Raw genomic sequence first — 14,835 nt, 5'->3', positions numbered from 1 at the left:
GGAAGCCAGAGCTAGCTGACACAAATGCCACCTTTTTCAAGCCACATTGACCTCAAGTTGGCAGCATTCATGTGAGGGGCCTACAGGGACAGCTCATGGAATTTTCCTGGAGCCATTTTGACTACACCAGGAACAGCTGCTTCACACACAGTTGATTTCATGTGGAGACGTTTAGATTCCACCAAAAACGCAACAATTACACTTTAGGCTAAAAAAGAAAGAAAAGAAAAAGAACCCAGAATACATATTTTCATCCTGTTCCAGAGCTTCATAGCATGAAAGTTGGGTAAGGAGTAAGAGTCAGGAGATTCTCTATGTTTATTTGTTTCATTAGTCTTGAACTCAGGACCTGGGCACTGTTGTTGGACTTTCTCATGGCTAGTGCTCTACCACTTGAGCTACAGTACCACTTCCAGCCTTTGCTATGCATATGGTGCCAAGGAATTAAACCCAGGGCTTTGTGCATGCTAAGCAAGCACTCTACCACTAGGCCAAACTCCTGGCCCCAGTATGCTCTCTTCTATATACATGTATTATTAGTTTTTTCTTTCTATAGTCACCTATGAGAGAAGACATGTGGTATTTGTCTTTTGATTCAGGCTATTACTCTCAGCATAATGACCTATGGTTCCATCCATTTTTCTGCAAATGGCATGATTCTGTTTTTTTTAAATAGATGAATAGTATTTCTATGTATCTATCATAGATTTTTTCTTATATATTCATCTGTTTCTGGGAAATCAAGCTAATGCCATCAGAACTCAAATACTGCAAATGACATAGCAATAAATAGGGAGATGTGAATGTTTCTTTTGGAGGCTAGCACTGATTCCTATAAGCTGATGCTGCCTGTCGGACCACCTTGGAAAAACCTGTATGCTGTGTGTACCAGCCCAACACTCTTGGTGCCTTGCGTGGCACAGCACCCAGACCTTTCCAGCTAGGTACCTGCAGGCAGCTTCTGGGAAAGTTAGCTGTGGATTTCTAGAGGCCTTCCTAGGTCTGGGGTATGAGGAAAACAGGATAGGATGAATGCCATCCTTGAGATGTGTGAGAGATGAGGCACCTTCTCTGACCTCCCTGTGCTGCTCTGTGCCAGTTGTGAATGACTGACCTTGCAGAATAGTGGTTAAGTGGGTAGACACATCTGTGGACTCAGCCATGGCCCAGCCATCCACAGGGATGAGCAATAGGGTGTTTCACTCACAAGATGTTCATCCTGGTCTTTCTCACCCCCTCACTGTTTTCTCCATGATGCCCTAGGGGCAGTGAGAGACTTACTGCAAAGCTCAGGCTGTCTCATGGGAGGTAGGGCAGGTGAGCCTTGCTGTGAGGGTCACAGCAGAGTCTCAGGGGCCATTCTCTCGCTCTTGCTTTAGACACAGAAAGGAGGCTCAGAGCAGACAGAATTAGGGTTTTAGGTCCCTTCTCTCTGCAGGCTATTGTTGATTCCTTTAAGAAAGAGATGTCACACCAGGCATCCAGTGATTCATGTCTGAAATCCTAACTACTCAGGAGACTGAGATTTGAGCATCACAGTTCGAAACCAGCCCTGGCAACAAAGTCAGTGACACTCTTATCTCTAATACAATACCAAAAAAGCCAGAAGTGGAGCAGTGGTAGAGTGTTAACCTTGAGCAAAAAGAAGCTCAACTTAAAAATAAAAAAATGTCAAGCTGGTTCAGTGGTGCTTGCTTAAAGTCCCAGCTTCTTAGGAGCCCGATGTCGGAAGATCACTCTAAGAATTCAAGACCAGCCTGGGCAGCATAGAAACAACCTCATATTTTTTCTCTCTCTTCCTCCCCCTCCCCCTGCAAAAGATGACAAATTAGCCATCTGGGGTAAAAGAAAGTTCCAGTGACAGAGACCAGAGTCAAGGTTGAGGCACCATGTGCAGACAATGAGCTCTGTCCTCGACAGGCCCAGTATCCTGCCTTGGAGCCTGAGTGGATGCCACAGGAGGTCTAGCTGGGGTGTGGGCTGAGTCATCTTGGGTGGCTAGGCCGGGGTAGTCATGCCTGTGAGTGACGAACACCTTGACAGTGAACAACGTCACCACTGAGCCTAGAAGTGAGTCATGGGCCCCCAGAAGAAAAGCCTGTGCATTCTGGGGAATGGCTTCTGCTTACAGGGGTTTTGTTTTTGTTTTTGTTTTCTTCCCAAGTTAACCTCCAGGGAATGTTGTTCACTTTGCAAGTCACATGCCAGATAACAAAATGGGCTGGTGTGTCCTGGAGTTCAAGGGCAGAGTGCAACTTCCAATCCCATCAACCCCTATGAGATTTTGAAGGGGGATGAGCCCTTCTTTCTTCTCTCTCTCTCTCTCTCTCTCTCTCTCTCTCTCTCTCTCTCTCTCTCTCTCTCTCTCCCTCCTTCCCTCCCTCCCTCCCTCCCTCCCTCTGTCCCTCCCTTCTTTCCTTCCTTCTTTCTTTCCTTTTTTGCCAGTGCTGGGGCTTGAACTCAGGGCCTGGGCACTGTCCTTGGGCTTTCTCCAGGCTAATGCTCTACCACTTGAGCCACAGCCCCACTTCTGGCTTTTTCTGTGTATGTGGTACTGAGGAATCGAACTCATGGCTTTGTGCATGCTAGGTGGGTACTCTACCAGTAGGCCACACTCCTGACCTCCTTTCTTCCCTTTCTATATTCATCTTTCAAATACTTATTGAACAACTGTGGGGCATCAGGCATTGTCGACTGGGTCACAGTGATCATGTAGTTTCCATCCTCACCATATAGCAGGAGGATGCCAGCATTACACAGAAGATTGGCTGTAAACATAAATGCATAGTACAGGAGGCTCTGCAGGCATCTGACAGGGAGGCAGATAGCTGAGGAGATGGACAGGCTGAGAAGCTCACAGGGAAGAGAGAGTGGCGGGGGCGGGGGGGGGCGCGGTTCGAGCAGAGGGAGAAGATGCTGAGAGCCCCAGACCTTCCAAAGCAGAACACAGGGCTGTGTAGTTGAATGAAAGGGAATGGAGGGGGAGGGGCAAGGCCACAGCCGTGGGGTGCCTCAGATTTCAGGTCCATGGGCTTGGAGAACTGGATGGTGCCCCAATCTCTTCTGGCCAGCTACAGCCAAGACAATAACAATTGCAAGTTCAAATGAGAAGAATTTTCAAGGACAAACCCAGGTGGCAGTGACTCACGCCTGTCATCTTAGCTACTCAGGAGGCTGAGATCTGAGGATCAAGGTTCAAAGCCAGCCAGGGCAGGAAAGTCCCTGAGACTCTGGTCTACAATGAACTACCAGAAGTGGCACTGTGGCTCAAAGTGGTAGAGTGCTAGCCTTGAGCTGAAGAGCTCAGGGACAGCACCCAGACCCAGAGTTTAAGCCCCACAACCAAAAAAAAAATATTCAGGGACATGTGCAGGGAGGCCCAAGAGGAAAGAGAGCAGGAAGAAAGCAGGCCTATGGAGGGCTGAAAGCCTCTTCCTAAGCAGCCAGTTACTTTTAAGCCATCCCAATGGCTGGAGTTACCATGTGTTCCCTTCCCTCCCTACTCCAAATCCCAATGAAATTTCCAACAGAGAGTGCATTTGTCCCTACCACCTGACATCTCAAGTATTTGGAGATGATTATAGACAGGGTCTGTGGTCCACATCTGAGTTCTGTGAGCTCAGAGGCCAGAGGCAAAAGATATGGAATGCAATGTGGGTGTCAGAAGTCAAAGCAAGCTGACCGTGAGAAGGAAACCCCCTAAGCACACCGATGGCATCACAGTGGACGTGGTAATTAGCCTGATTTGATTGTTATACCCTCCAAACTTGTATTGAAATACCCTACTGTACTCCATCAATATGTGCCTTTACTTTCATTTTATTTTATTTTTGTTGGTCATGGGGCTTGAACTCAGGGCCTACATGTTTTCCCTGAACTTTTGCGCTCAAGGCTAGCACCTTACCATTTTGAGCTACAGCATCATCTCTGGTTTTGGGGATTTTAGTACGCCAGCTGGTTTTGAACCAGGATCCTCAGATCTAAGTCTCCTAAGTAAGTAGAATTACAGGAATGTGCCACCAATGTCTGGCCAATCTAGGAGTTTTCTTTGTAATGAATAAAAAGATCTCTTGTGGTCCTACACTCCTACACTGATAGTTTTGGAGAGGATGCTAGGAATGACTCTGGGACACATGGTCTCTATCCAGTGTCTTTCCAGAATGTTGGATGCTCTCTCACTCTGTGCTTAACACACCCTCACTCTGTTTTGTTTTATGTTGTTCTTTGGGGTGTGTGTGTGTGTGTGTGTGTGTGTGTGTGTGTGTGTGTGTATATGTGTATGTATGTGGGCGTGCTAATACTGGGGCTGGAAGTCAAGGCCTGGTAGCTGTCCTTTAACTTTTTCTACTCATGGCTAACACTCTACCCCTTGAGCCACAGCTCCACTTCAGGTTTTTGGATGGTTGATTGGAGATAAAAGTTTCACCCAGGGGGGAAAGAAAAGTTTCACTTAGTGCTCTGGATATTTGGCATAGTGGTAGAGTGCTTGCCTAAGCATGCACAAAGACCCAGGTTCTCTTCCTCCATACCATATATGTTGAAAAAGTGGTGCTGTGGTTCAAGTGGTAGACCACTAGCCTTGAGAAAACCCAAGAACAGTGTCTCAGAATCCTGGGTTCTCAGCTTCTTAAGTTTCAAGGATTATAGACATGAGCCACTGATGCCTAGCCACACCCCGACTGCAAGGGAGATCAAAGTATGTGTGTGTGGGAGAACCCAGTGCTTTTGAAGAATAGGTGACCATCTGGATAGTGCAGGTGTGAGATGACAGATGGCAATGCTCTGAGAAGACAAAAGAGTAAGCACAGGAGTTGACAGATGGGCAGGTGGTGGGTAATTGTGAAAAGGATATTTGCCCAGGTTAAAAAAAAAATATATATATATATATTTGGGGGGAGGGGTGCTGAACACAAGGCTTTTAACACTTTATTAACTACCTTTCAAACTTTATCCTCAAATGTAGGAAGAATCTCTTATGGAAGATTACTTTGGGGAAGAACTTGAGGAATAAAAAGAAGAGAAAGAAGTAAGGGCTTACCATCTCCCAAAGGTAAAACAGTTCCAAGAAGTGGTGTGTGTGTGTGTGTGTGTGTGTGTGTGTGTGTGTGTGTGTGTCTGTGTGTGTGTGTGTGAATGCGCATGCATTTTATTTTAAAGAACTGTTGTTTTTATTTGGAGCAGGTGCTGATGGATTATACCTGAAATCCTAACTATCCAGGAGGTTGAGATCTCTTTTTCTGAGTAGTTTATCAGAGATAAGAATCTCATGGACTTTCCTGCCTGGGCTGGCTTTGAACTGGGATCCTCTCAGATCTCAGCCTCCTTAGTATTACAGGTATGAGCCACTAGTGCCTTGCCTCATTATAACTTTTGAGACCTGCTCAGACCCCATTGGCATCCTGCATAATATAAGCATCGGATTACCTTTCTAAAATGCATCTGTCCCTGTGCCTGTGGGCACTTTCCTACACTGGCATATGATACAGGCTTCAGCAGGGTCTGGTTGTTGTAAGAGAGTGGAAAAGACAGGAGAGGCTATAGCTGTGGTGTGTCTCTGTGGGTCAGCTGGGCTGTGTGTGCTTTCGCTGGTTCCCGCTGACCCAGGATGGGAGGATGAAGTGAAACCCTTGAAATTTTAGTTGTTGTTGGTACTGGGACTTGAATTCAGGAACTGGGTGCTATCACTTAGATTTTTCAACTGAAGACCGGCTTTTGTTTGTTTGTTTGTTTGTTTTGTGGGTCATGGGGCTTGAACTCGGTCTATGTACTATGTCTGAGCACCAAGCCCCACTTCCGGTTTTCTAGAGGTTAATTGGAGATAGGAGTCTCAGGTTCTTTTGTGCCCAGGCTGGCTTTGAACCTTGATCCTCAGACCCCAGCCTCTGAGTAGCTAGGATTGGAGGCATGAATCATCACACCCAGCTTGAGTGACAGCTCTACTTCTGTTTGTTTGTTTGTTTGTTTTCTGGCTGATTAGAGATATGAGTCTCGTGGTCTTTTCTGCCCAGGCTGGCTTTGAACTGTGATCCTCAGATCTCAGCATCCTGAGTTAGCTGGGGTAACAGGTGTGAGCCACTGGTGCCTGGCTTCTTGAAACATCTTGATGGCATTTAAAAATACAAACCCAAACAAAAGCCAGCTCGATTCTATTAGGCTCAATTGTAAGTCAGATCTTCCTCCTTTTGAAAACACATTTCAGAAAGCTACAATTCCCTATGATGAAGGCCAGGCAGGAGTGTTGCAGTGGTGAACAGGGAAGTCTGGATGCAGGGAGTTGGGCAGAAGGTGGGGACAGAAAACAGGTGCTGCTTCTAGGACCAAAACTGGGGAGTCCCCATGTTCCCTTCCCCTCCTCTTGCTCCCACACTTCCCCTGCTCTAGGACCAAACAAGTCTAGAGGTAGCCAGCTCAGTTGATGGCTGTCCAAGGTTACTGCCCATACTTCCTTCTTTTGGGGGTGACAATAAGGCCCTGAAAGTCCCTTTCTAGTTATCAAGGATGTGTGGGCGTGTCTCCTGGGAACAGAGTCCACAGATTGTCTGTTATGGAAAGGCCCCAGAGATCACTGCACATGCCCTGTTGCAGACTTGAAGACTGACCCTGAGTCCATTTGCTTGTCCTCTAGGTGCTTCATAGAGGACCAAAGCTCATGGGTTCTCCATCTCTGATGCGTGTTGCAGGCTGCTTGCACTGAGGGAAGCTCTAGGAGTTGATTTTGGACTCTTTTCTCTGATAGGTGGTAATCTCCGTCCCCCAACTCTGGAAGTAGAGATGGCTTTTAGTAACTGAGAAAGTGGCAGGGGTATTGCTGAATATGTGACCAGAGCACTGACTGGAAATGACTCTTCCTTTAAAGTTAAGGGGAAAACCGAGTATTTCCAAAGGGTTGCCTTGGGTGTAGAGTCCATGATTATTCTGTCTGGCATCACTCAGCACCCACCCAATGGTTGGTACCCAAGTGGAAATACCTTCTCCCTGAGGATTCTGGAATGAGACTCGTGGAATTGGTGAGGGGCCAAGGATGTTTGAGGGCGCCAACTGTCAGCAAGTCTGAAGCCTAGGCCCAGAACCCAGGGGAGGATGGCACTGGGGAACCTTCTAGAACCATCTGGAGCCTTCTAGAACCATCTAGAGAATCGACTTTGGAAGAGGCCAGGTCTTCTTTTTTTTTTTTTGCCAGTCCTGGGCTTGAGCTCAGAGCCTGAGCACTGTCCTTCCTTGGACTTTCTCAAGGCTAGAGCTCTACCACTTGAGCCTCAGCACCACTTCCGGCTTTTCTCTATGTATGTGGTACCGAGGAATCGAACCCAGGTCTTCATGCATGCTAGGCAAACACTTTAACCACTAGGCCAAACTCCCGGCCCTGAGGCCAGGTCTTCTTTGAGTTGGAAAGGGGGGCATAGATAAAAACAAGATGTGATTTCCTCCCCCCTTTTACTACTGAGATCTGGGGTTTGAAGACTGTCCCTCCCAGTGGCTGTCCTGCAGCCTACAGAGGTACCACATGGGGGCATGTGGAAGACCAGGAGCCTTCTAGGTATTTTGGGGAGCCACTGCTGTGATTATCATCATTGCTAATGAGCCCTCACAAGAATGTTTTCATGAACTGTGGCCCAGTTGACATTGATCCTTTGTTGACTCAAGTTTGGTAACCAGGATACTATTGTCCAGGACATATCCCTAACATTTGTGGGTCCTAGGCCAAGAGTGCAGAAAGAGGCCCTTATTCTTTATCATAATAAAGTAAGCTTACAACCATGCTTAAAAGCAAGGCGGATTGTTGAATATTGCCAAATATTCCTTAGCCTCCCTATACAACTGTTCTGAATACAGCACTAATGAATGAGAGCCCCTTACAGAACACATTGAAACAGAAAAGGAAACAAGAAAGCAGATGCCTAGCAGAACTGGGAAAGTATATTCTGCTAATTATGCTAAGTAGCTTACTGTCTGTATTTCATTCACACTGTCTGAGAGGGAGGAATGGTGAGTTAAATGGCCTTTGCTTGATATATACAGTTTTATCTTGAAGTAGCAACACTGGACCATTTCCAGTGCTGTACCTTCTTAAGTATCCAGTCACTTTTGTTTTGAGGATACAAAGCAAAAACTCTCAAGTGTATTTTCCTTACGTGGCACTCATTGAGAGAGCATTTAGGTTTTGTGCCTGGAATATGTGATACACATTAGAAGCTGAGTCCTTTCTTTTGGGTGTGTGTGTGTGAGATGTCTATATTCTTTTATTTTTGGACATTAGTTAGGTGTATTCTTCAACCCATCACCCACATGCACACACACACACACACACACACACACACACACACACACACACACACGTTATTTGGTATGATCAAGTGCCTTTTCATAATAGCTGTAAAATACAGGATGAGTTTTCCAGAGAGATGAAGGAGACTAGTGGGAAAAAAAAGAGGCCAGGTCTGGTGGCTCATGCCTGGGACCTTAGCTTCTCAAGATGCTGAGATCTGAGGATCTCGGTTCAAAGTCAGACTGGGCAATTCAGAAAAAGCAGGAAGTAGCATTGTGGTTCAAGTGGTAGAACATTAGCTTTGAGCAAAAAGTCAAGGAAAACCAGGCACCAGTGGCACACGCCTAGCTATTCAGGAGGCTGGGATCTGAGGATTGTAGTTCAAAGCTAGCCCAGGCACAAAAGACTGTGAGACTCTTTTTATTTATTTATTTGTCTGTTTATTTAGTCAGTTGAGGGGATTGAACTCTAGGCCTGGGCTCTGTCCCTGAGCTCTTCAGCTCAAGGCACTGCCCTACCCCTTGAGTCACAGAACCACTTCCAAGACTGTGAGACTCTTATAGTCAATTAACCACCAGAAAACTGGAAGTGGTGCTGTGGCACAGTGGTAGAGCACTAGCCTTGAGCTGAAGAGCTCAGGGACAGGATCCAAGCCTAGAGTTCAAGCCCCATAACAGACAGGAAAAAAAAATGACTACTAAGTTGTTGATAATCTTTCATATTGAGTAATAGATTTAGGTAAATTTAAGATAATTTCAGCTTAGCCTCTGATATTTATTTATTTATTTATGGCAGTACTGTGTTTGAATTTAGGGCCTTGCACTTTGCTTGACAATCTTGGTCATCTGAGTTTCTTCCATTTGAGACATTCCTATAGCTCAGAGCCAGTGGTCTGTGTGTTCTTGGCTTGAGCAGGAAATGGAATAGGACAGAAGTATGGGCCCTTTGGTTATTGTGCTTACTATAGTCTGTAAACAGAGTACTGGGATCTGGGATCCTTCCTTCAGCCATTATTTACCTTGCAGGATCTTGCAATAAGGTATCAGCTACAACAGGGAAGGCTTTGGAAATGAGGCCCTCTCTTCAACTAGCCAAGTTGCCTCTGCAGAATTCATCTTTGGTGTTAATCATTTGTGCAAATATCTCTCCAATGTCTTCTTTTCACCTTTAAAATAAAGAGATCCTGTCTTCAAAAGTTTAATGCCCTAGGCCGGGAGTTTGGCCTAGTGGTAGAGTGCTTGCCTAGCATGCACGAAGACCCAGGTTCGATTCCTCGGTACCACATACATAGAAAAAAAAAAGCTGGAAGTGATACTGAGGCTCAAGTGGTAGAGTGCTAAGCCTTGAGAAAATCCAAGGACAGTGCTCAGGCCCTAAGCCCAAGCCCAGGACTGGCAAAAAAAAAAAAAGAAAGAAAAAAAGAAAAGTTTAATGCCCTAGAATAGCTAACAATGCCATCTGAGACAGCACAGATTTTCAATCTTATTTTTGTTTCCTGGTCCTAGAGCTTAAACTCTGAGTCTAGGCATTGTCTTTGGGCTTCTTTTTACCCAAGCTCTACCGCTTGAGCCACAATGCCATTTCTGGCTTTTTTTTTTTTTTTCTGAGTAGTTTATTAGAGATAAGAGTCTCATGGACTTTCCTGGCTAGGCTGGTTTCAAACCACAATCCTTAGATCTCAACCTCCTGAGTAACTAGGATTACAGGTATAAATCACTGGAACCCAATTAGGTCCTCAGTGTTATTGGTGAATGGAGGGATAAGTCAGGGAGGGCAAAGGTGGACCACATTCTTGCTCTTCTACAAGCTATAAAAGTAAACCCAGAAATTACAGGCATCCCAACAATTTAGTTTTTTAGATGAAAAAATATACCTCCTATGCTCATGTCTTTAATGGGTAGGTCTCATTAAAGTAGTTTGTAAGGTAGTTCTTACCCTAGAGATATTTTTCTTTATCATCCCCCCACCGTGGGAAGCCTGTTTTCTCAGCCTTTGCATCCAGACTTACTCAAGAGGCCCAAACCAGCTTATTTGGTGTTGGGCAACATACTTAGGGTGTCTGAGATTACTCCTAACTCTAGGAAAGCCTGTGAGATGACATTCCAAAGAGACTTCCTCCCCTGCCTTCTTTTCATTTAAATAATTACAGATATTTTCCTCAGAGGTTCTGAAAGAACTCCCCCAGGGGGCAAAATCCTTTAGAGGGTGGTTCAGACCTAGCATTAATGATGTGCACTCATAACTTTAAAAGCCCTGTTCTGTCAATTACCTCGAAAAGCTGGCAAGTCGCTATTTGTCAATACTGGGAGGAGAAAAACGTACTAGAGAGTCAAGTGCAGCTTAAGACTTGTTGAGTTTTCAGGGTGGGGTAAGTAGGCTCTGTCTATTTTCTATCCACAGCAAAGACCAGTGGAGGCATGGTAGGTTGATATAGTAATAGGTCATCCTGGAGCTCCTTTTAAGAATAAGACTAGGAGCCGGCAGCCTGTAATACTAGCTACTCAGGAGGCTGAGGATTAAGATTCAAAGCCAGCCTGGGCACAAAAGGACCTGAAACTCTTATCTCCAATTAACCTCTAGAAAATGGGAAGTGGGGCTTGGCTCCAGGATAGGGTGGTAGCCTTGAGCTGAAGAGTTCAGAGACAGTGCCCAGGCTAAGCTCAAGCCCCATGACCCACAAAAAAAAAAAAAAAAAGAATAAGACTAGGGGCCAGGAATATGGCTTAGTTGTAGAGTGCTTGCCTAGCATGTATGGGCCCTGAGTTTGATTCCTTAGTACCACATTAAAAACAAACAAACAAGCAAACAAACAAACAAAAAAACTGAAGAAGCTGGAGAGCTCAGGGACATTGCCCAGGCCCAGAGTTCAAATCCCACAACCGACAAAAACAAAACAAAGCAAAACAACAACAACAACAAAACAAACAAGAAAAGTCATTAAATAAATCATAAAAAAATATTTAAAAAGAAAAGAATAAGGCTAGCCGGCCTATGCGTGTTCACAGGGCTCTGAACGAAGTCCTATGTTCACTTCTCATTGCTTGTTACCTCAAGATGAAACTGGAGTTTTTAGACCCCCAAACTCCAGGAGTTTCACATGTCAGGTTTCACCACTCTATCTCTGTATGCGAAATAAAGAGACATGGGCGAAGATCAGAGAAATGTTTGTTATGTGGTTCAGGTATGCCACGGGAAGTATAACTTTAGTTCATCGTCAGCCAATCTTCAGAGTGACAGACATTTGTTTTAGGTTCTACAGGAAGAATTGGGGCAGGGAATGAGAAGATAGTTATAAGTCACATGCGTGTTCAGCAGTGGTCATAGAGTGGCATTAGAGATGGTCTTGACAGTCATTGTCTCAGGATTAGTCAAATGGAACCTCATCTAGCAGGTGATCTTGTCTTTCCTGGCTTCCAAGGTGGCTGAAAAGTAACTCCTATAGAGAATGGCTCAGGTACAAAATGGACGAGGCCAGAATGCCCACTCCTGCTCCTTGTTAATTCATGGGCCCAATTAAGGAGTAAATATTTCTCATAAAAAGCTGTTTTAAGGCATCTTTCACAAGGATACCAAGACAATTAAAGGGTAGGTTACCATACCAGGGCAACAGAAGAGACACTTTATTACTCAGAGTATACTTACTTGTTCATTTGCTCTGTCTTCCAGAAAACATTCTAGAGGATATTTCTCCAAAATTGAGATGGGAAAAGAGTACATTCATCCAAGAACTTATTCACTCAATAAACATTTATTCCATGTGCCAGGAATTCTAAGAACTGAGGATATGAACAAAACAGACACATGCTTGCTCTCTGGAACTCATATCTTAATGGGGGGGGTGGAAGAAGGGAAAGACAAGATGATAAACAGGCAGCAAATACATGAACAAGACAGCTGCTGATAGTGAGGAGTTCCAAAAAGGCAATAAAACAGGGTAGATAAGTTCCCTTTGGGTAGACACATGGGTTAGGGAGACATTTATAATCTGATTTTGCAAGTCAGGAAGGAACTCACCATTAGAGCTTTCACTTCAACAACCTAAAAGTCAGCACTATAAAGGTTGAGGGGTAGAGCTTCCTGGAAGGTGGGAGAACAAGAGCCAAGATGATGACAATGATGATGATGATTATTTTGTAGCCAGTACTGGGACTTGAACTCAGGGCCTAGGCATTGTCTTTGAGCTTCTCAAGACTGGCACTCTATCACTTGAGTCACCACTTCCAGCTTTTTCTGTGTATGTGGTACTGAAGAATCAAACCCATGTCTTTGTGCATGCTAGGTGAGCACTCTACCGCTAGGCCACACTCCTGGCCAAGTCTATTAAGAGGAAAATGTATGTGCTTCCAAGAAAGGTCCTAGTGGAGTTGAAGTAGGAGGAGAGGATGAGGTCAAAGGAAAAGGGGCCAGATTATGTAGTCAAAATAACCAAGCCAACATCTCAGTGACAACAGGAGAGGTTCCTGTTGTTATCCCTAACATAACATCTCACTTGACACTGGATACCTGGCTGTGCAGGGAACACTGGTTTCTGATAGGCTGTGAGACCAGAAATGATTTTTGCCACAGTCAACATATTCATGTAGGTGGGATCATCACTTCTACCAAACTTCTGATCAACCTCTTCCATTTCACACTTTCCTATTGACTAAGTCAGTGGAACTTTATTTAGAGAGAATCCCCACCGAAATAATTCATGTTCTGTGGAAAGGAAGTGGTAGGTCCTCTATGCTTTCTAGCAATGCCTCTGACTTTCACAGTACCATCTTCATCAAAGTAGGGCTTTCACAGAGTTGTACAGCATCTCTGTGTGTTTTTACTTAGCAGGTATTTCTTCTACTTGTCTGTTGACTAGAACTGTCAAAAGGATCCCTTGAGATTGTCACTTCAACCCCTGGGGACGGGGATCTTAGCCATGTCAGGATAGTTTCCACTAATAAAATATCCCCTCCCTCCCTCCCTGTAAAGAACTTAATTCTTTCATTGGACAACTTTACATTTTTTAGAAGACACACCTACCTATGGATTTTATCTTCTAGCCTTATTCATACAAATGATAGTTGAAGGAAGTTACCATCTTGAAGGAAGTTACTACTTAATCCATATAATCCTCAGCAAATTTTTGTGTTAGTTATTTTCCCCGGAAGATCTTGCATGAATGCCTAGGTACCACTATGGCCTGTCATTCTACTTAACATTTCCCAAGTAAATTGAGTGACAGATATGTACCACTAAATCCGAGAAGTACAGGCAAGATCATTTCTGGGTCAGAAACCTTCAGTCCATGGAAACATAGCTAGCTGATTGGAAGTTTAGTGGGGGTAGAATCCTGATGCTACCTGAGGTCCAGGTCTCAGCATCTGTGGCTGTCAAGTTTAGACTCCTGGTCCTAGGCAGAGCACTTCTAAAACTAACTGTAGGGAACTCTCATTCTGCATTCTTTCTAAATGACATTTTGTAATCTGGGGACACACAACTCCTGTGTGTCAAAATCATTTGTTAAATCTTCGACCACATAAACCATTAGCAAATCAAGGACAGTGTGGCCACATCAGAAATGGTGGCTATCCCCCCTCCCCTTCCTCTATCAAGAGATGCATCCTAAATCATCTCTGTGCTGAGGAAGTGAGAAGTATGGTTATAGCTTTGATCAGATAATTCCAACAGTCCCCCAGCAATTACACAAAAGGGTGCTCATTATCAGGTGTCACTCTCTGGAATCCCTAAGTTTTGAGATTCTGTGATTAGCATTCCAGGAGGGTGTTTGGGTTCTGCCCAGGAGCCAGGGCTAGAGAATGGGAGGGGAATAATTATTGGGTGGGGAAATTGAGAAGAGAAGGAAGCTAATACTGGCCCACTATGCCAGGCATGGGGTACCAGAACATGGGTAATAGAAATCCTAAAAGAGGGGCCCCTAAACGACAGGAGGTACATGGGAAGAGGCCTTATTCACTCAAGATAAGAAACATTATCTGACCTTAAGCTTCTTTATTAGATTTTAAGCAGATACAAATTCATGGATATAGATAGTTGTTTGTATAGGGGCAGTGGCATGGAGGGCATAGAACTGAGGGTCTGTACTCTTTTTCAGCTTGCTTACTTACTGCTGGCACTCTACCTCTTGAACTGCACCTCCAGTCCAGCATTTTGCTGGTTCATTGGAGATGAAATCTGGCAGACTTTTCTGCCCAAGTCTGGCTTTGAACCTGAACTTCTTCTGAGTAGCTGGGATTACAACATCCTTAGACTCCTCTTGAGAACTGTTCTTTATATACTTAGGTTTTTTTTTTCTTTTCACATTTTGTGAAATACATTTTATCCAGACTTTACAAATGCATCTTTGACATCAGCATCTGTCATCCTTAAAACCACTTTTTGAGTCATTTAATCTAGTTATTTCCCAGAGTATGTCATGTTCACCCTCCCCCCATATAAGTTATCTATCTTTAAAATATCATGACTGGAATTTATTCTGCATAGACTTTTTTTTTTACACGGATTGCTTTTTGGAAAATGCTTAATTCATATGAATGTGATTGGCAAGCACTAGAGGATGTGATGGTTTCTATTTA

General features: G+C 44.4%; 1 protein-coding gene across 3 annotated transcripts in view; it reads left to right on the top strand.

The window, feature by feature from the left end:
• The window catches only part of Cep63 (centrosomal protein 63), a 70,688-nt gene that overhangs the window by 12,803 nt on the left and 43,050 nt on the right, over window positions 1–14,835 (top strand). For all 3 annotated transcript variants that reach the window (XM_090323518.1, XM_090323517.1, XM_090323516.1), the window contains exon 2: window positions 4,964–5,050. The gene's annotated coding sequence lies outside the window, so the exon portion shown is untranslated. The remainder of the gene's footprint in view (window positions 1–4,963; window positions 5,051–14,835) is intronic.

The sequence above is a fragment of the Megascapheus bottae genome, chromosome 32 (assembly GCF_031878675.1).
Source record: "Megascapheus bottae isolate mThoBot1 chromosome 32, mThoBot2.hap1, whole genome shotgun sequence".
NCBI lineage: Eukaryota > Metazoa > Chordata > Mammalia > Rodentia > Geomyidae > Megascapheus > Megascapheus bottae.
The sequence above is the reverse complement of the archived record's forward strand: the minus strand, read 5'-3'. Positions and strand labels throughout refer to the sequence as shown.